The 21,684-nt window shown below is 47.2% G+C and overlaps 1 long non-coding RNA gene across 1 annotated transcript; it reads right to left on the bottom strand.

The window, feature by feature from the left end:
• Positions 1–9,271: 9,271 nt before the first annotated feature.
• On the bottom strand, positions 9,272–19,241 carry LOC135968831 (uncharacterized). The gene is made up of 2 exons (XR_010583805.1): positions 18,788–19,241; positions 9,272–9,719 (listed from the first exon to the last, which is right to left on the bottom strand). It is a non-coding gene; the product is annotated as an uncharacterized lncRNA (long non-coding RNA).
• Between the last annotated feature and the right edge of the window lie 2,443 nt (positions 19,242–21,684).

The following is a 21,684-nucleotide window of genomic DNA, read 5'->3' as shown; positions in this document are numbered from 1 at the left end:
GAAAAATGGAGACAATGTTATAAAATTGTTGTGAGGATTCAAACAACCATCGACATCAAGTGCTGGGAATGGTGTCTATGCTGAATAAGGGATCTGAACCCAGCACCGGCCACTGTAAGCTCCCAGAGGGAAGGGACTTTTCCTGGCTCCTTTGCTGTATCCTCAGTGCCTAGAATAACTGAGCACAGGGACAATCACCAGGGGAACCAGCAAGTAAACTATGGTGGAGTCATACTATTCACTATCCCATAGGCTGCAGCAGTTAGAAGCAATCACCTGGGCCGGGCGCGGTGGCTCAAGCCTGTAATCCCAGCACTTTGGGAGGCCGAGACGGGCGGATCACGAGGTCAGGAGATCGAGACCATCCTGGCTAACACAATGAAACCCTGTCTCTACTAAAAATACAAAAAAATTAGCCAGGCGAGGTGGTGGGCGCCTGTAGTCCCAGCTACTCGGGAGGCTGAGGCAGGAGAATGGCGTAAACCCGGGAGGCGGAGCTTGCAGTGAGCCGAGATAGCGCCACTGCACTCCAGCCTGGGCGACAGAGCGAGACTCCGTCTCAAAAAAAAAAAAAAAAAAAAAAAAGAAGCAATCACCTGGTGCCAGGGTTGGTGAACTTTTCCATTAAAGAATAGATAGCACTTTGAGAGGCCGAGGCAGGCAGATCACCTGAGGTCAGGAGTTTTAGACCAGCCTGGCCAACATGGTGAAACCCTGTCTCTACTAAAAATACAAAAATTAGGCCAGGCGCAGTGGCTCACACCTGTAATCCTAGCACTTTGGGAGGCCGAGGCGGGTGGATCACCTGAGGTCAGGAGCTCGAAACCAGCCTGGCCAACAAGGTGAAACCTCGTCTCTACTAAAAAATACAAAAATTAGCCGGGTATGGTGGCGCATGCCTGTAATCCCAGCTACTCAGGAGGCTGAGGAAGGAGAATCACTTGAACCTGGGAGGTGGAGGTTACAGTGAGCCGAGATCGTGCCACTGCACTCCAGCCTGCACAATGGGAGTGAGACTCCATCTCAAAAGAAAAAAAAAATTAGCCAGGTGTTGTCGGGGGGCGACTGTAGTCCCAACTACTCAGGAGGCTGAGGCATGAGAATCACTTGAACCTGGGAGGTGGAGGTTGCAGTGAGCCAAGATTGTGCCACTGCATTCCAGCCTGGGTGACAGAGCGAGTGTCTGTTTAAAAAAAAAAAAATAGGCCAGGTGTGGTGGCTCACGCCTGTAATCCCAGCACTTTGGGAGGCCAAGGCAGGTGGATCTCTTGTGCCCACATGTTCCAGACCAGCCTGGGTAACAGGAAAACCTGTTGAAAACAGGAAGACCAGCCTGGGAAAACCCTGTCGCTACAAAAATTATAATAATTAGCCAAGTATGGTGGTGTACACCTGTAGTTTCAGTTACCTGGGAGGCTGAAGTGGGAGGATAACCTGAATCCGGAAAAGTCAAGGCTACAATGAGCTGTGATCACACCACTGCACTCCAGCCTGGGTAACAGAGGGAGACCCTGTCTCAGAAAAATAAATAAATAAAATAAAATGACCAATCTGCTTTAAAAAAAAAAACCAGTTATTTTATTTTATTTATTATTTTTTCTTGAGATGGAGTCTCTCTCCGTCGCCAGGCTGCAGTGCAGTACAACCTCTGACTCTCTGCAACCTCCGACTCCCTGGTTCAAGCTATTCTCCTGCCTCAGCCTCCCAAGTAGCTGGGATTACAGGCACGCGCCACCACGCCCAGCTAATTGTTGTGTTTTTAGTAGAGACGGGGTTTCACCATGTTGGCCAGGATGGTCTCAATCTCCTGATCTCGTGATTCGTCCGCCTCAGCCTCCCAAAGTGCTGGGATTGCAGGCGTAAGCCACAGAGCCCTGCCAGATAGTAAATATTTTAGGCTTTGCAGACCACAAAGGCACTGTTACAACCTTAGATAATATGCAAATGAGTGGGTGGGGCTGTTTTGAAACCTTTATGGACATTGAAATGTGAACTCCATGTTATTTTTTCTTTTTTTTTTTGGAAACAGACTCTACTCTGTCGCCCAGGCTGGAGTGCAGTGGTGCAATCTTGGCTCACTGCAACCTCCACCTCCCCGATTCCACCTCCCCGATTCAAGCGATTCTTGTATCTCAGCCTCCTGAGTAGCTGGGATTATAGATGCACACCACCACGCCCGGCTAATTTTTGCATTTTTAATAGAGACGGATTTCACCATGTTGGCCAAGCTGGTCTTGAATTCCTGGCTTCAAGTGATCCTACCACTTTGGCCTCCCAAAGTGCTGGGATTACAAGTGTGAGCCACCACGCCCAGGCTCCATGTCATTTTAATGTGTCACAAAATGTGATTCTTCTTTTGATTTTTTACCCTAGTCATTTAAAAATTAGCTCACTGACTGTACAGAAACTGCCATGCCCCAGATTTGGCCTATGGGCCATAGTCTGCTGAGTCCTATTCTAGGGCTACAACCCAGAGAAATTTTTTTTTTTTTCTGAGGCAGCGTCTTGCTCTGCCTCCCAGGCTGAAATACAGTGACACTGTCAGAGCTCACCAAAGCCTTAACTTTCTGGGCTTAAGTAATGCTCCTACCTGAGCCTCCAAGGTAGCTGTGACTACAGGCTCACAACACTACATCTGGCTAATTTTTGTTTTGTTTTGTTTTGTTTCTTCAAGACAGAGGCTGTCACCCAGGCAGGAGTGCAGTGGCACAATCTCAGCTCACTGCAACCTCCACCTCCCCAGTTCAAGCAATTCTTGTGCCTCAGCCTCCCAAGTAGCTGGGATTACAGGTGTGTGCCACCATGCGCAGCTAATTTTCAGTAAAGTTGGGGTTTCGCCATGTTGACCAGGCTGGTCTCGACTCCTGGCCTCAAGTGATCCACCTGTCTCAGCCTCCTAAAGTGTTAGGATTATAGGCATGAGCCACCACGCCTGGCCAATTTTTGTATTTTTAGTAGAAATGAGGTTTTGCTATGTTGCCCAGGCTGGCCTCCAACTTCTGAGGTCAAGCAATCATCCCGCCTTGGCCTCCCAAAGTGCTGGGATTACAAGTGTGAGCCACTATGCCTGGCCAACAAATTCTTTTTTTTTTTTTTGGAGATGGGGTCTTGCTCTGTCACACGCCCGCCACCATGCCTGGCTAATTTTTTGTATTTTTAGTAGAGATGGGGTTTCATCATCTTGGCCAGGCTGGTCTTGAACTCCTGACCTCAAGTGATCCACCCTCCTCAGCCTCCCAGAGTGCCAGGATTACGGGGTTGAGTCACTGTGCCTGGCCAACACATTCTTCAAATACAACAAACAAAGCCAGTGATCTTGGGCAGAATGAGGGTTAGAGAGAGATAATCATGCATCCTTGCTTTCCAGGGACAGATAGTTGACCCTAAGTTGTCCCAGTAATTAATAGCCTCTCCGTCACTCTCAAAAATCCCAGATTGAATTTGCTCCCTGGCCCCAGTTAAACCATCATTCTATTTATATAAATTAAACACATACGTTCCCTAGAGTATCCCCAACCTCTGGAGCATTGGTCAGCAATTTTCTTTTTTCTGTAAAGGGCCAGACGGTCAGTATTTTCGGCTTTGTTCCATACAATCTCTGCTGTAACTATTCAATTCTGCCAATGTGGCATGAAAGCAACCAGAGATGTACATAAAAAATGAGCGTGGGCCGGGTGCAGTGGCTCACGCCTATAATCCCAGCACTTTGGGAGGCCAAGGCAGATGGATCATCTGAGGTCAGGATTTCGAGCCCAGCCTGGTCAACATGCAGAAACCCCGTCTCTACTAAAAATACAAAAATTAGCCAGGCGTGATGGCGCATACCTGTAATCTCAGCTACTCAGGAGGCTGAGGAAGGAGAATCGCTTGAACCCAGGAGGCGGAGTTGCAGTGAACCGAGATCACACCACTGCACTCCAGCCTGGGCAACAGAGGGAGACTCCGTCTCGCAAAAAACAAACAAAAAAAGGAGCGTGGCTGTGCACCAGTAAAACTTAGACATGGATACTGACATTTGAATTTCATATAATTTTCTGGTGTCACAAAACAGTATTCTTTTGATTTTTTTTTCAGCCATTTAAAAATGTAAAAACTGGCCAGGTGCATTGGCTCTTGCCTGTAATCTCAACACCTTGGAAGGCCGAGGCGGGCAGATCACTTGAGGTCAGGAGTTCGAGATCAGCCTGGCAAACGTGGTGAAACTCCATCTCTACTAAAAACACACACACACACACAAAAATTAGCCGGGCGTGGTGGCAGGCGCCTCTAGTCCCAGCTACTGGGGAAGCTGAGGCAGGAGAATCACTTGAACCCAAGAGGCGAAGGTTGCAGTAAGCTGAGATGGCACCATTGCACTCCAGCCTGGGCAACAGGGTGAGACTCTATCTCAAAAAACAAAAAAAATATATATATATATAAACCATTTTTAGCTTGTAGGTTGTATAAAATCTGTCAATGGGCTGTGGTTTGTTGCTCCCTGATGTAGAGTAACACCTGGCACCATGGTAGGTGCTGAATAAATGTCTGGTTATTGCTACACATGCAGATTTAAAGACAGATGAACACCCTAGTGAGGGCCTAGGAGGGGGAGCGGAGAGGGACTAGGGGTTGGGAGTAACTGGAGAAAATAATGAAATAGATCAGGCACGGTGGCACATGCCTAGAATCCCAGCACTTTGGGAGGCCATGGCAGGAGGATCACTTGAGCCCAGGAGTTAGAGACCAGCCTGGGCAACATGGTGAAACCCTGTCTCTACAAAAAGTACAAAAATTAGCCGGGCATGGTGGTGCATACCTGCAATCCCAGATACTTGGGAGGCTGAGGTGGGAGAATTGCCTGAATCTAGGAGGCAGAGTTTGCGGTGAGCTGAGATAGCGCCACTGCACTCCAACTTGAGTGACAGAGAAACTCTGTCTCAAAAACAAAAACAAAATAATGAAATAAAATAAGCCAGGCTTTGCCCAGGCTGAGGAGGGCGATAAACTCCACTCTGCTCCTGAGGCCCAAAAAGAAAAAGAAAGTGAGAGCTCCAGGGAGAAAAAACCTACATTTAAAAAAAATTTTTTTTTTTAAGGCAGGGTCTTGAACTGTCATCCAGGCTAGAGGTGGCACAATCATGGCTCACTGCAGCCTTGACCTCCTGGGCAAGCAATCCTCCTGCTTCAGCCTCCTGAGTAGCTTGGATCACAGGCAGATGCCACCATGCCAAGCTAATTTTTAAATTTTTTGTAGAGATGGAGGTCTTACTATATTGCCCAGACTGATCTAGAACTCCTGGGCTCAAGCGATCCTCCTGCCTCGGCCTCCCAAAGTACTGGTATTACAGGTGTGAGGCACCACACCCAGCCTAGATTTGAAACTCGGACACTGCTCTCACTATCTGGTGACCTTGGGTAAGCTGAACCTCTAGAAGGTTCTTTGTAAAATAGGACTAAATGTGGTACCTACTTCATTGGCCTGTTAGGGATTAAAGAAATCTACACAGATAACGTGTTCAGAACAGTGTCTGGCATTTAGTAAGTGGTGTTACAATGTTGTGGTTGTTTTCTATAAAGAACAGAGAGCAAATTGTCCCCCGGTTCCAAATAAGGAGACTGATTAGAGGTGATAAGGAGTATGGGCTCTGGAACCAAGGACCTCAGCTTTGCCACAGACTGGCTATGTGACTCTGGCCAAGTTACTTGGCCTTTCTGTGCCCCAGTTTCCTCAGAGAAGGTCAATAGTAGTAGTACTTGGTAAATAGAGTTGAGGTAAGAATTAAATTAGCCAACTCTGAGCCTGGTATATAAATGCTCAAATAAATCATTATGTTATCACTTTGGTCGCACAATTTCTGCCCAAGAGGAAATAATAAAAGGAGTCAAAACAACAGTCTCCTGTGAAATATTCCAACAGGTCCAAGGAGTTGGGCTACGGATTTTAGGCAAAGGGAAGATAGCCTCTAATGTGAAAGGAAGACCCAAAAATGCCAGGCGCGGTGGCTCATGCCTGTAATCTCAACACTTTTGGAGGCTGATGCAGATGGGTTATCTGAGTTCAGGAGTTTGAGACCAGCCTGGCCAACATGGTGAAACCCTGTCTCTACTAAAAACACAAAAATTAGCCAGGCGTGGTGGTGGGTGCCTGCAGTGCAGCTACTCAAGAGGCTGAGGCAGGAGAATTGCTTGAACCCGGTAGGCAGAGGTTGCAGTGAGCCGAGATCATGCCACTGCACTATAGCCTGGGTGACAGAACAAGACTACATATCAAAAATAAATAAATAAAAAATAAATATAACAATAATAAAAATATTGAAGGTAAAATTGGGGACATTTCACAGAAAGTAGAATTTTAAAAATTGTAACAGCCGGGCGCAGTGGCTCAAGCCTGTAATCCCAGTACTTTGGGAGGCCGAGACGGGCGGATCATGCGGTCAGGAGATCGAGACCATCCTGGCTAACCCAGTGAAACCCCATCTCTACTAAAAAATACAAAAAATTAGCCGGGCGTGGTGGCGGGCGCCTGTAGTCCCAGCTACGTGGGAGGCTGAGGCAGGAGAATGGCATGAACCCGGGAGGCGGAGCTTGCAGTGAGCTGAGATCCGGTCACTGCACTCCAGCCTGGGCGACAGAGCGAGACTCCGTCTCAAAAAAAAAAATAAAAAAAAAAATAATAATAATAAAATAAAATAAAAATTGTAACAACAAAAGAAAAAAAGATTTTCAAAAATGATACATCATTGTAGGAAAGTCAATAGCTAACAAGAATTTCAGAAAGAGAAAACCAAGGAATCACTGGGGAAAAAGTTGTCAAAGAAATAATACAACAAACTTTCCCAGAATTGAAGGATAAAAATCTTTATAACGAAAAGATCACCATATGCCCAGAACAATGAATGAAAGGAGACCTTCAGGAAGACAAAGTCATCATCTTGAATTTAATTTTTTTTTTTTTTTTTTTTTTTTTTTGAGACAGAGTTTTGCTCTTGTTGCCCAGGCTGGAGTGCAATGGCACAATCTCAGCTCACTGTGACCTCCACCTCCTGGGTTCAAGCAATTCTTCTGCCTCAGCCTCCCAAGTAGCTGGGATTACAGGTATGTGCCACCATACCCGGCTAATTTTGTATTTTTAGTAGAGATGGGGTTTCACCATGTTGGTCAGGCTGGTCTCGAATTCCTGACCTCAGTTGATCCACCCACTTTAGCCTCCCAAAGTGCTGGTATTACAGGCGTGAGTCATTGCGCTGAGCCCTTTTTTTTTTTTTTTTTTTTTTTATTAAGACTAGTCAAATGCAGTAGTGAGAAAAGGGGAAAGAATAGCATAAGATGTTAGATCCGTAACTGATCAACTGAGATAACTCACTACCCTCAGACCAGCCCATCTTGAATTTCAGAAAATGGATGATATGGTAAGATCACAAAAGAGTCCAGAGAGAAAATGCAGATCACATGAATGACCAAGAATGCAATGGACTTCTTTTTTTTTTTTTTTTTTTTTTTTTTTTTTGAGACAGAGTCTTGCTCTGTCGCCCAGGCTGGGGTGCAGTGGCCGGATCTCAGCTCACTGCAAGCTCCGCCTCCCAGGTCTACGCCATTCTCCTGCCTCAGCCTCCCGAGTAGCTGGGACTACAGGCGCCCGCCACTTCGCCCGGCTAGTTTTTTTGGATTTTTTAGTAGAGACGGGGTTTCACCGTGTTAGCCAGGATGGTCTCGATCTCCTGACCTCGTGATCCGCCCGTCTCGGCCTCCCAAAGTGCTGGGATTACAGGCTCGAGCCACCGCGCCCGGCCGCAATGGACTTCTTAACAGCAATAAGAGAAGCTAGGGGTCAGGAGAAAAATATCTTCTCAGTGTTTAGTATGAATGACTTTCAACCTAAAATTCTATATACAACTGGACTACCAATGACATGCAAATGGAATAAGACCATTTTCAGACATGTAAGGAAGTCCCCAGGATGACAACTGATACAATTTCCATCAAGCAATCTGGGAAAGGAGGCATGAAGACTCCAAGAAATAAAAAAATAAAAATTACAAACTATCTGGCTGGGCGCAGTGGCTCTCGCCTGTAATCCCAGCACTTTGCGAGGCCAAGGTGGGTGGATCACTTGAGGTTAGGAGTTCAAGACCAGCCTGACCAACATGGTGAAACCCCGTCTCTACTAAAAAAGTACAAAATTAGTCAGGTATGCATTGGGAGGCTGAGGCAGGAGAATCACTTGAACACGGGAGGCAGAGGTTGCAGTGAGCCAAGATTGCGCCACTGCACTCCAGCCTGGGCAACAGAGCAAGACTCCATCTCAAAAAAAAAAAATTACAAACTATCTGACAGATTTGACTATGAAAAAAACCTTATTCAAGACATTTAAACAGATTTTGGAGGGCATAAAATGATTATTTAGATGTTCAAAGAGAACAAAGCAAATGAACAAGCAAGGCGCCAGGCATGGTGGCTCATGCCTGTAATCCCAGCACTTTGGGAGGCCAAGGCAGGTGGATCACTGAGGTTGGGAGTTTGAGATCACCCTGACCAACATGGAAAAACCCCGTCCCTACTAAAAATACAAAATTAGCCAGGTGTGGTGGCACATGCCTGTAATTCCAGCTGCTCAGGAGGCTGAGGCAGAGTTACTTGAACCCAGGAGGCGGAGGCTGCAGTGTGCCGGAGATCACGCCATTGCACTCCAGCCTGGGCAACAAGAGCAAAACTCTGTCTCAAAAAAAAAAAAAAAAAAAGAAAAGAAAAGAAAAAGCAAGGCAATTATTAACTCCAGGAAAAAGTAAAGTTGCACAAGAAAAGATAAAACTTGTCTTGGTCATGAACACAATTTATGTAGTCATAATAATGAAAGCATTAAATGTATATTTAACCAAAAACGGTGATATCAGGTATCAGTATATTAAGAGGATGGAGGAAATGATAATGAAGTGTGAGCTAAAAAACCCTCATTAGACATAATAGGAAATCAATAGATACTTTCAAAATTGAATAAACCAAAATATTGCAGGATAAGGCCAGGTACAGTGGCTCATACCTGTAACCCCAACACTTTGGGAGGCCAAGGTTGAGCCCAGGAGGTTGAGACCAGCCTGGGAAACATGGCAAAACCCCATCTCTAGCAAAAACACAAAAATTAGCCAGGCATGGTGGCGCACGTCTGTATTCCCAGCTACTGGGGAGGCTGAGGTGGGAGGATGGCTTGAGCCTGGGAGGCAGAGGTTGCAGGGAGCTGAGATCGAGACACTGCACTCTAGCCTGGGTGACAGAACAAGACCCTGTCTCAAAAAAATTTTTTTAATTGCAGGATAAATTTATTATTTTAAAAGATGTAGGTATACCCATAAGAAACAACTAAAAGAATGGTTACTTCTGATAAGAGATATGGAAGGGGCTGGGGAGAACAAGAGACTGCAGTTTTTTTGTTATTTGTGTTTTTGTACTAACTGGTTTTTTACAAAAATGATTTTAAAAACCCAAGATCTAGAACAAATAAAGTAGGCATACCTTAATTTTGGCAGCTAAGACGCTTAAATTAAAAGGAAAGTAAATCATGATAAAATAAAAATATCTAACCTTAGTATCATATTAGTTTATATTAGTTTACCTTTCAAAAGTGCTTGTGGGCCGGGTGCTGTGGCCCATGCTTGTAATCCCAGCACTTTGGGAGGTTGAGGAGGGCAGATCGCTCGAGTTCATGAGTTCAAGATCAGGCTGGGAAACATGGTGAAACCCCATCTCTACCAGAAATACAAAAAACAAACAAACAAACAAACAGCTGGGTGTGGTGGTGTGTGCCTGTAGTTCCAGCTACTAGGGAGGCTGAAGTAAGAGGATGGCTTGAGCCCATGAGGTGGAGGTGGTGGTGAGCCAAGATTGCGCCACTGCACTCCAGCCTGACCAATAGAGCCAGACCTTGTCTCAAAAAACAAGGCCGGCGCAGTGGCTCATGCCTGTAATCCCAGCACTTTGGGAGGCCAAGGCGGGTGGATCACCTGAGGTCAGGAGTTTGAAACCAGCCTGACCAACATGGTGAAACCCCATCTCTACTAAAAATACAAAAATTAGCTGGCTGTGGTGGTGCATGCCTGTAATCCCAGCTACTTGGGAAGCTGAGGCAGGATAATTGCTTGAACCTGGGAGGCCGAGGTTGCAGTGAGCTGAGATCACACCATTGCACTCCAGCCTAGGGGACAAGAGTGAAACTCCATCTCAAAAAAATAAACAAACAAAAAAATGCTTCTGACAACAACTTAATGCCCAGATTCTGATTTCTAAATCGTTTTTCCCACTATAAGAAACCAGAGATTGGCAGGGCACAATGGCTCACACCTGTAATCCCAGAACCTTGGGAGGCCAAGGTGGGCAGATCATGAGATCAGGAATTCGAGACCAGCCTGGCCAACATGGTGAAACCCTGTCTCTACCAAAAATACAAAAATTAGCCAGGTGTGGTGTCATGCACCTGTAATTCCAGCTATTCAGGAGGCTAAGGCAGGAGAATTACTTGAACCTGGGAGGCAGAGGTTGCAGCGAGCTGAGATCGAGCCATTGCACTCCAGCCTGGGTGACAGAGAAAGACTTCATTAAAAAAAAAAAAACATAGATCCTTTGAGGAATGGCTGATTCCAGGGATACAGCAGGGAAAATATAAGACAAGCCTGGTACATTTTGTTGGGCCAGAAGGCAAGAACATGCTCAAAGGCTAACAGAGACACATCCAATGGACTTAGAGTAAGTTTAAAGGGTTTCCACAGAGCCTGAGTAAAATAATTTGATCATTAGAAACATTAATCACTATAGCCTATTTTGAAACACTAAATAAATAAAAATGCAAGAGTTCACAGTGACTATTTTATTATTGTTATTATTATTTTTTTTCTTTTTTTTTTTTTTTTTTTTTTTTTTGAGACGGAGTCTCGCTCTGTCGCCCAGGCTGGAGTGCAGTGGCCGGATCTCAGCTCACTGCAAGCTCCGCCTCCCGGGTTCATGCCATTCTCCTGCCTCAGCCTCCCAAGTAACTGGGACAACAGGCGCCCGCCACCGCGCCCGTCTAGTTTTTTGTATTTTTTAGTAGAGACGGGGTTTCACCGTGTTCACCAGGATGGTCTCGATCTCCTGACCTCGTGATCCACCCGTCTCGGCCTCCCAAAGTGCTGGGATTACAGGCTTGAGCCACCGCGCCCGGCCCTTGAGCCACCGCGCCCGGCCTATTATTTTTTTTTTTTCTTTGTGAGACAGGGTCTCACTCTGCCTCCTAGGCTGGAGTGCAATGGCACAATCTCGGCTCACTGACTGCAACCTTCCCCTCCTGGCTCAACTGATTCTCCCACCTCAGCCTCCCAAGTAGCTAGGACTACAGGTGTGTACCACCACATCTGGCTAATTTTTAAATTTTTTGTAGAGATGGGGTCTCCCTATGTTGTGCAGGCTGGTGTTGAACTCCTGGGCTCTAGCAATCCACCTGCCTCAGCTTCCAAAGTGCTAGGATTATAGGCATAAGCCACTGCACCCAGCCATGACTATTTTTAAACAAGAAAAAAATACGATTTATTTGTCACTGTTGGAGGTGATTATTGTGGTCAATCTATCCTGAACATTAATTAAGCAGTTAGAAGGTATTGTGGTTCATTTCCAGCTGATGAAGGAAAATTTTTTACAAAAGAATGTAGAAGTACCGGAGAGGAGTTGACTCACGCCAGTAATCCCAGCACTTTGGGAGGCCGAGGCAGGAGGATCGCTTAGAGTCAAGAACATGAGACCAGCCTGGGCAATGTAGGAAGACCCTATCTCTACAAAAAAATTTTAAAATAAAAAAAATTGGCCGGGCGCGGTGGCTCAAGCCTGTAATCTCAGCACTTTGGGAGGCCAAGATGGGCGGATCACAAGGTCAGGAGATCGAGACCATCCTGGCTAACACGGTGAAACCCCGTCTCTACTAAAAAACACAAAAGACAAGGTGGCGGGCGCCTGTAGTCCCAGCTACTCGGGAGGCTGAGGCAGGAGAATGGTGTGAACCCGGGAGGTAGAGCTTGTAGTGAGCCGAGATCGCACCACTGCACTCCAGCCTGGGTGACAGAGCAAAGACTCCGTCTCAAAAAAAAAAAAAAAAAAAAAGAGCCAGATATGGTGGTGCACTTGTAGCCCCCGCTACTCTGGAGGATGAGGCAGGAGGATCTCTTGAGCCTAGGAGGCCAAGGCTGTGGTAAGCCATGATCACACCACTGCACTCCAGGGTGACAGAGTTAGACCCTATCCCTAAAAAAATAAAAATAAAAACAGACTGGGTGTGATGGCTCACCCCTGTAATCCCAACACTTTGGGAGGCCAAGGCGGGTGGATCACAAGGTCAGGAGTTTGAGACCAGCCTGGCCAAGATGGTGCAACCCCGTCTCTACTAAAAATACAAAAATTAGCCGGGTGCAGTGGCAGGCACCTGTAGTCCCAGCTACTCGGGAGGCTGAGGCAGGAGAATCACTTGAACCCAGGAGGCAGAGGTTTCCGTGAGCCAAGATCATGCCACTGCACTCTAGCCTGGGCAACAGAGCAAGATTCCGTCTCAAAAATAAATAAATAAATAAATAAATAAATAAATAAATAAATAAAATAAAAAATAAAAGCAAATAAAACTTGCCATTTTGTAACCCCCAAGGAAATAACAGAGTCAGGCAAGGATCATCAGTGTATGCTAAACCATTAGGTGAAAGGTTGTAGGGAAATGGGATGTTTGCCCTGTGCCAATGTATCATCTAGAGATACCTTGAATTTTGCAAAGCGGGGAATACATCTTTTCCGTGGAGAGGTCTGGTGGTCACAGTCTTAATTGAGAGATCAAATTTAGCATCACTAAAAGTGAGACGACCAGACATTATGTGGCCCTTGATGAGGAGCACTGGGATATTCAAAGTTTTCCCCACGAAGTGTTGTGGCCATTGTGTTTAACCTGGATGTGATCGTGTCTTTAGATCTAACTTCCAACATGCAGGAAAAATAGGGAATAGAGGACTGTGCTGAGTAATACCACAAGGAAGCAACCAGATGAATTCAGAAGGTGCAACATTCTACAAACTACCTGACCAGAGCTCTTCCAAAAGTCAGTATCTTGTATGGGGAGATTATTCTAGATTTTAAAAAGATTAATGAGGCCAGGTGCGGTGGCTAACTCCTGTAATCCCAGCACTTTGGGAGGCCAAGGCAGGTGGATCACCTGAGGTCAGGAGTTAGAGATCAGCCTCAACTCCATCTCTACTAAAAATACAAAATTAGCCGGGCGTGGTGGTGCATGCCTGTAATCCCAGCTACTCGGGAGGCTGAGGCACGAGAATTGCTTGAACCTGGGAGGCAGAGGTTGCAGTGAGCCGAGATCACGCCATTGCACTCCAGCCTGGGCAACAAGAGCGAAACTCCATCTCAAAAAAAAAAAAAAAAAAAAAAAAGATTAATGAGACATACTAAGCAAATGTAATGCATGAAACTTAATTGGATCCTATTTTAAGAAAATAGAGGCTGGGCCAGGCGCAGTGGCTCAAGCCTGTAATCCCAGCACTTTGGGAGGCCGAGACGGGCGGATCACGAGGTCAGGAGATCGAGACCATCCTGGCTAACACGGTGAAACCCCGTCTCTATTAAGAAATACAAAAAACTAGCCGGGCGAGGCGGCGGGCGCCTGTAGTCCCAGCTACTTGGGAGGCTGAGGCCGGAGAATGGCGTGAACCCGGGAGGCGGAGCTTGCAGTGAGCTGAGATCCGGCCACTGCACTCCAGCCTGGGTGACAGAGCGAGATTCCGTCTCAAAAAAAAAAAAAAAAAAGCAAAAGAAAAAGAAAATAGAGGCTGAAGGCTGGGCGCGGTGGCTCACGCCCGTAATCCCAGCACTTCAGAAGGCCGAGAGGTAGGCAGATCTATGAGGTCAGGAGATGGAGACCATCCTGGCTAACACGGTGAAACCCTGTCTCTACTAAAAATACAAAACAACTAGCCGGGTGTGGTGGCGGGCTCCTGTAGTCCCAGCTACTCGGGAGGCTGAGGCAGGAGAATGGCGTGAACCCGGGAGGCGGAGCTTGCAGTGAGCCGAGATCGAGCCACTGCACTCCAGCCTGGGTGACAGAGCGAGACTCCGTCTCAAAAAAATAAATAAATAAAATAAAATAAAAAAGAAAATAGAGGCTGGGCACGGGGACTCACACCTGTAATCCCAGCACTTTTGGAGGCCAAGGCGGGCAGATCACTTGACCCCAGGAGTTTGAGACCAGCCTGGGCAACATGGTGAAACTTCATCTCTACAAAAAATACAAACAAACAAAACAAAATAGCCAGGTGTAGTGACGTGCACCTATAGTCCCAGCTATCCAGGAGCTGAGGTGGGAGGATCATCTGAGTCCGGGAAGTCGAGGCTGTAGTGAGCCAGGATCGTGTCACTGCACTCCAGCCTGGGTGACACAGTGAGACCTTGTTTAAAAAAAAAAAAAAAGAAAAGAGAGAAAGAAAAGAAAAAGAAAATAGCAATACAAGACATTTGGGGGGAACAATTGTAGAAATTTGAATGTGAACCAGATATTAGATAATAGTAGGAAATAACTATTCATTTTCTCCTATGATTATCATTGTGGTTATGTAGGACAATGTTCTTGTTCTTAGGAGAAGCAGGATGAAGGATTTAGGAGTGAAATGTTGTGATGTCTGCAATTTACTTTTCTTTTTGGGGGGTAGTGGGGGGAGATGGGGTCTCACTCTGTTGCCCAGGCTGGAGTGCAAAAGTGCAATCTTGACTCACTACAACCTCTACCTCTTGGGCTCAAACAATCCTCCCACCACAGCCTCCTGAGTAGCTGAAACTACAGGTGCGTGCCACCACATCTGGCTAATTTTTGTATTTTTTGTAGAGACAGGGTCTTGTTATGTCGTCCAGGCTGATCTCCAACCGCAGTCCGCCCACCTCAGCCTCTCAAAGTGCTGGGATTACAGGCATGAGCCACAGTGCCCTGCAAATTTACTTTTTTTTCTTTCTTTTTTTGAAATGGAGTCTTGCTCTGTCACCCAGACTGGAGTGCAGTGGCACCATCTTGGCTCACTACAACCTCTACCTCGAGGGTTCAAGTGATTCTCCTGCCACAGCCCCCGAGTAGCTGGGATTACGGGTGCCTACCACTGCGCATGCCCAGCTAATTTTTGTATTGTTAGTAGAGACAGGGTTTCGTCATATTGGCCAGGTTGGTCTTGAACACCTGACCTCAGGTGATCTGCCCGCCTCAGCCTTCCAAAATGGTGGGATTATAGGCATGAGCCACTGCGCCCGGCCCAAATTTGCTTTCAAATAATCCAGCAAAAAGAAAAAATAAAATAGAGAAACAGCTAGGTAGATACATACAACAAACATGGCAAAATATTAACAGTTGTTACATTTAAGTGGTGGTTATGCTGATGTTTGTTGTACCATGGCTTCAATGTTTCCATAAGTCTCAAATTTTTCAAAATAGAAGGTTAAATAATGGTTGAAGAAATAATGGAATTAGAAAATCACCATTCTGTAACAATCGTAGTAATAACTAATTAGGCAAGATTCATCAGTCTGCGAGGTACAGTGGTTTATGCCTGTAATCCCAATACTTTGGGAGACTGAGGCAGGCAGATCACTTGAAGTCAGGAGTTTGAGACCAGCCTGGCCAACATGGTGAAACCCCATCTTTACCAAAAATATAAAAAGTAGCCAGGCGTGGTGGTGCACGCCTGTAATCCCAGCTACTCGGGAGGCTGAGGCAGAAGAATCACTTGAACCCGGGAGGCGGAGGTTGCAGTAAGCCGAGATCGCGCCACTGCACTCCAGCCTGGGCGACAGAGCGAGACTCCGTCTCAAAAAAAAAAAAAAAAAAAAAGTGCCAGTGTCATGAAAGACAAAGAAAGGCTGAGAAAATGTTCTAGACTGAAGGAGATGAAAGAGCCACAATGATGGAATACAATGTTCCTGGATTGGATCCTAGATCAGAGAGAAAAATTACTCAAAGGACATGTTTTGTTTTTGTTTTTGTTTTGAGACAGGGTCTCACTCTGTCACCCAGGCTGGAGTGCAGTGACGTGATCACTTCTCACTGCAGCCTCGACCTCCCCAGGCTCAGGTGATTCTCCCACCTCAGCCACCCAAGGAGCTGGGACTACAGGCGTGCACCACCATGCCTGGCTAATTTTTTTTTTTTTTTTTTTGTAGAGATGGGGTTTCACCATGTTGCCCAGGCTAGGCCTCTAACTCCTGGGCTCAAGGGATCCGCCCACCCACCTCAGCCTCCTAAAGTGCTAGGATTACAGGTGTGAGCCACCACACCAGCCTCTTTTTGTTTCTTTTTCCGGGGGGATGGGAAGGGCCAAATTTTAAAATGGTTGTATATTAGAAAAGAGTGTTACATTAATGTTAAAATCCTGAATTTGAGAACAGTATTGTGATTCTGTAAAACAATGTCTTTGTCCTTAGGAAAGACAAACTTTTTAGAGGCAAAGGGGCATGTGGTCTGTCATTAATCTCAATGGATAAGAACATACATGTTATTAATTATTAATTTTTTTAGATGGAGTCTTGTCCTGTCGACCCAGCTGGAGTGCAATGGCATCATCTCAGCTCATTGCAACCTCTGCCTCCTGGGTTCAAGCAATTCTCCCACTTCAGTCTCCCGAGTAGCTGGGATTGCAGGCATGAGCTACCATGCCCAGATATTTTTTGTATTTTTAGTAGAGACAGGGCTTCACCATGTTGGCCAGGCTGGTCTTGAACTCTTGACCTGAGGTGATTTGCCCGCCTTGGCCTCCCAAAGTGCTGGGATTACAGGCGTGAGCCACCGTGCCCAGCCATATTAATTTATATGTCTCGAGAGAGTGAGTGATAGACCAAATGTGACACAATGTAATCAGTTGATGAATCCGGATGAAGGGAACACAGCAGTGTTTGCACTATTATTGCAACTCTATCATAAATTTTAAATTATTTCTGAGTAAAAACTTTGTTTTGAAAATCTAAGTTAGACCTAGACTATTTGCGAAGGCAGCTTCTAATTTTGGCAGGAGCTAAAAGCATGGAGATGAAGAGGAAATTAAATCTTGATACAATAAAGTTACTTTTTGGGGGAAGATAGGGTCTCACTTGCCCAGGCTGGAGTGCAACAGCTTGATAATGGCTCACTGCAACCTCTGCCTCCTGGGCTCAAGGGATCCTCCCACCACAGCCTCTCCAGTAGCTGTAACCACAGTTGTACATCACCACGTCTGGCTAAATTTTGCATTTTTTGTGGAGAAGGGGTTTCACCATGTTGCGGAGGCTGGTCTTGAACTCCTGGGCTCAAGTGATCTGTCTGCCTCATCCTCCCACAGTGCTGGGATTACAGGTGTGAGCTACTGCGCCTAGCCTAAAGTTACTTTTTTTTTTTTTTTTTTGAGACCGAGTTTCACTCTTGTTGCCCCGGCTGGAGTACAATGGCACAATCTCGGCTCACCGAAACCTCGGCCTCCCAGGTTCAAGTGATTCTCCTGCCTCAGCCTCCCAAGTAGCTGGGATTACAGGCATGCACCACCATGCCTGGCTATTTTTGTATTTTTAGTAGAGACAAGGTTCTCCATGTTGGTCAGGCTCGTCCTGACCTCACGTGATCTGCCCGCCTCGGCCTCCCAAAGTGCTGGGATTACAGGTGTGAGCCACCGCTCCCAGCCCTAAAGTTACTTTTATTTAAATATCTTTATTGGCTGGGTGGTGGTGCGTGCCTGTAATTGTAGCATGTGGGAAGGCCAAGGTGGGAAGATCACTTGAGGCAAGGAGTTCATAACCAGCCTAGACAACATAATGAGACCCTGTCTTTACCAAAAAAATTTTTAATTAGCCAGAAGTGGTGGTGCACACCTACATAAATATATATATATATATATATAAAATTACTGCCCTGGTATTTCTTTCAGTTTTTTTGTTTGTTTGTTTGTTTGTTTTTTTTTTTGAGACAGAGTTTCATTCTTGTTGCCCAGGCTGGAGTGCAATGGTGTGATCTTGGCTCAATGCAACCTCCGCCTCCCGGGTTCAAGCAATTCTCCTGCCTCAGCCTCCCGAGTAGCTGGGATTACAGGTGTCTGCCACAATGCCCTGCTAATTTTTCATATTTTTAGTAGAGATGGGGTTTCATCATGTTGGCCTTGAACTCCTGACCTCAGGTGATCCACCCACCTCAGCCTCCCAAAGTGCTGGGATTACAGGCGTCAGCCACCGTGCCCCCCAGCCTTCTTTCAGTTTCCAGGAATGCTGTAGAGCTTCGTCCTGTTCACCTCATGGAGCTGATGAGCTGGGAGAATTCAAGGGAGGTGATGGAAGGGGAGAAGGTAAGTCCCCAAGTGACCCCGTTGAAAACCGGGGCCTGGGCCAGGCACAGTGGCTCACTCCTGTAATCCCAGCACTTTGGGAGGCTGAGGCGGGAGGATCGCTTGAGGTCAGGAGTTCGAGACCAGCCTGACCAACATGGTGAAACCTCATCTCTACCAAAAATTAGCCAGGTGTGGTGGTACACACCTGTAGTCCCAGCTACTTGGGAGGCTGAGGCAGGAAAATAGCTTGAACCCGGGAGGCAGAGGTTGCAGTGAGCGGAGATTGTACCATACCACTGCATTCCGCCTGGGCGACAGAGCAAGACTCTGTCTTGGAAAAAAAAAAAAAAAAGCTGAATTTCAAACAACTTTTGACTATCAGTGCTGTAAAGCTGAATCCCAGAGATAACTGAGACAGCAGCAGGAGGATCTATGGTCCAGCCTCCCTCTGGTCCTATAATTCTCTTCCTGATTGAGTTACTTACATTCTTCCAGACGGTGTTTGCTTCTCCTCTCAACTCGCCTGAAAACTTCTAGGGAGAAGGGCCAGCCTTTGGGGTTGTGTTCCTGTGTGATCTATCCCTAGGAGATTCTGCACACCCAGTTCTGCCCACCTGCAGCCAGTGTCCAGGACTCCACAACACTACCCACAATAAATACCTCGGTCTCAGTCTTGTTGCAGAAAGTGGCCAGTGTGGTGGACATAGTGCAGAGGTTTAGGTTCTGACCAACCTGGGACAGCAATTTATGGGCTAGGTGACATCCTTGAGCAACTGTATGACCTCAGGCCTGTCATATGGTCTCTGAGCCTCAGGTTTTTCTTCTGTAAAATGGGAGTGATAAAACCAACTTCTCTGACAGGTCTGGTGGCTCACGCCTGTAATGCCGGCACTTTGGGAGGCTGAGGCAGGTGGATCGCTTGAGCTCAGGAGTTGGAGGCCAGCCTGGGCAACATGTCAAGACCCCGTCTCTACAAAAATTACAAAAAATTGGCTGAGTGTGGTGGTGTGCACCTGTGGTCCAAGCTACTCGGCAGGCTAAGGTGAGAGGATCGTTTGAGCCCTGGAGTTGGAAGTTGCAGTGAGCCGAGGTCACCGCACTGCACTGTAGCCTGGGTGACAGAGTAAGACCCCATCTTAAATAAATAAATAAAGTACTTTGTGTAAACATTTGTAACTGTAATTCATTGAATGTGATACATGTATATACAAAGAAACATAAATAGTTGTCAATTAAATTATGACACATCATCATGAACTGGAACTGAAGTCACATACTGACCTTAGAAATGTGAAACAAATTTCGGGCACAGTGGCACTTTGGGAGGCCGAGGTGGGCAGATCACCTGCGGTCAGGAGTTTGAGACCAGCCTGGCCAACAGGGGTTAAAAATACAAAAATTAGCCGAGCATGGTGGTACATGCCTGTAGTCCCAGCTACTCAGGAGGCTGAGGCAGGAGAATCCCTTGAACCGGGGAGGTGGAGGTTGCAGTGACCTGAGATTGTGCCACTGCACTCCAGCTTGGGCAACAGAGGGAGTCTGAAAAAAAAAAAGGGAAAGGGAAAGGGAAAGGGAAGAGGAAAAGGGGAGGGGAGGGAAGGGAAGGGAAAGAGAAAAGAAAAGGGGAGGGGAGGGGAGGGGAGGGAAGGGAAGGGAAAGGGAAGGGAAGGGAAAGAGAAAAGAAAAAGGGAGGGGAGGGGAGGGGAGGGAAGGGAAGGGAAGGGAAAGAGAAAAGAAAAGGGGAGGGGAGGGGAGGGGAGGGGAGGGAAGGGGAGGGAAGGGAAGGGAAGGGAAGGGAAGGGAAAGAGAAAAGAAAAGGGGAGGAGAGGGGAGGGAAGGGAAGGGAAGGGAAGGGAAAGAGAAAAGAAAAGGGGAGGGAAGGGGAGGGAAGGGAAGGGAAGGGGAAAGAAAAGGGGAGGGGAGGGGAGGGGGAAGGGGAGGGGGGAGGGGAGGGGAAAGAAAAGGGGAGGGGAGGGGAGGGGGGAAGGGGAGGGGGGAGGGGAGGGGAAGAAAAGGGGAGGGGAGGGGAGGGAAGGGAAGGGAAGGGAAGGGAAGGGAAAGAAAAGAGAAAAGAAAAGGGGAGGGGAGGGAAGGGAAGGAGGGAAGGAAAGGAAAGAAAAGATAGAAAAGAAAGGTGGCTCGTGCCTGTAATCCCAGCATTTTGGGAGGGCGAGGCGGGCAGATCACTTGAGGCCATGAGCTCGAGATCAGCCTGGCCAACATGGCCACTGTCTCTACTAAAAATTACAAAAATTAGCCGGGCATGGTGTCTTCGCGCGCCTATAATCCCAGCTATCCCTTGAACCTGGAGGTGGAAGTGGCAGTGAGCTGCACATTGCGCTACTGCACTCCAGCCTGGGGTACAAGAGCGAGACTCCGTTTCAAAAAAAAAAAAAAAAAGAAACAAAAAGTGTGCCTTAAAATAGATGAAGTACTGTATTATTATTATTATTAGACGGCTGGAGCCAGAACTAGTTAGCATTTTGTGCCTCGAGATTCAAATTCCAGGTCTACCATTTATTCCTTGGGTGACTTTTTTTTGGCGGGGGGAGGAGGACAGGGTCTCACCTTGTCGCCCAGACTGGAGTGAAGTGGCACGAACTCGGCTCACCGCTACCTCCGCCTACCGGGTTCAAGCAATTCTCCTGCCTCAGCCTCCCGAGTAGCTGGGATTACAGGCGCGCGCCACTACCGCCCGACTAATCCTTGCGTGACTTTAAGCAAGATACTTGATCTCTCTGTGCCTCAGTTTCCTCACCCGCAGAATGAGTATCAATAGTTCCTCCTACACCAAACTGTATGGGCTATTATTAAATATGCGAATACTCAGAGAGTACCTGGTACAAAGTAGCGCTATTACTGCTATTATTTAGAACAAAGTTATTGTTTCCAGGTTTGGAGGTGGGCTAGCGGAGGGAGGAGAGGACGCACAGGTCCGCCTTTCAGAAAAGAGATCCAGGGTTTACGCTGCCTCGCAAGTGGACTGGGCCCGGGATCCCGAACCCCGCCCCCTCACGCCCCGCCCCGCCCCGCCCCGCTCCGCTCTTGCTGGCCTAGACTCTGCGCTACTCTCGCGCTCTTTGAAAGTGCGCGAGCTCCGACCGAGACCTGGGCCGGCGGTTGGTCGGCCGAAACCATCTGCTGCGTTACATGGGGGGAGGTCAGCGCCTACACAGCCACACTTTTTGCAATCTTCAGCTTTTCAGGCCTAGGTCCTGGTTTTATTTTAGCTTTCAGAGCTTCTCTGCAGGCTCGAATTTCCAAGAGGCAGCCCGAGTCCCTGGGGAGAGGGTCATCGTGGCTCTCCTCGGCGCCTTCCACCTCTGGACGGGCAACCGGTGGGAGAGGACGCCGGTGGGCGGGGGGAAGGAGGCGGCCCTAG

Source organism: Macaca fascicularis, chromosome 1 (assembly GCF_037993035.2).
Source record: "Macaca fascicularis isolate 582-1 chromosome 1, T2T-MFA8v1.1".
NCBI lineage: Eukaryota > Metazoa > Chordata > Mammalia > Primates > Cercopithecidae > Macaca > Macaca fascicularis.
Note: the sequence above shows the minus strand (reverse complement) of the source record. Positions and strands in the feature narration are given on the sequence as shown.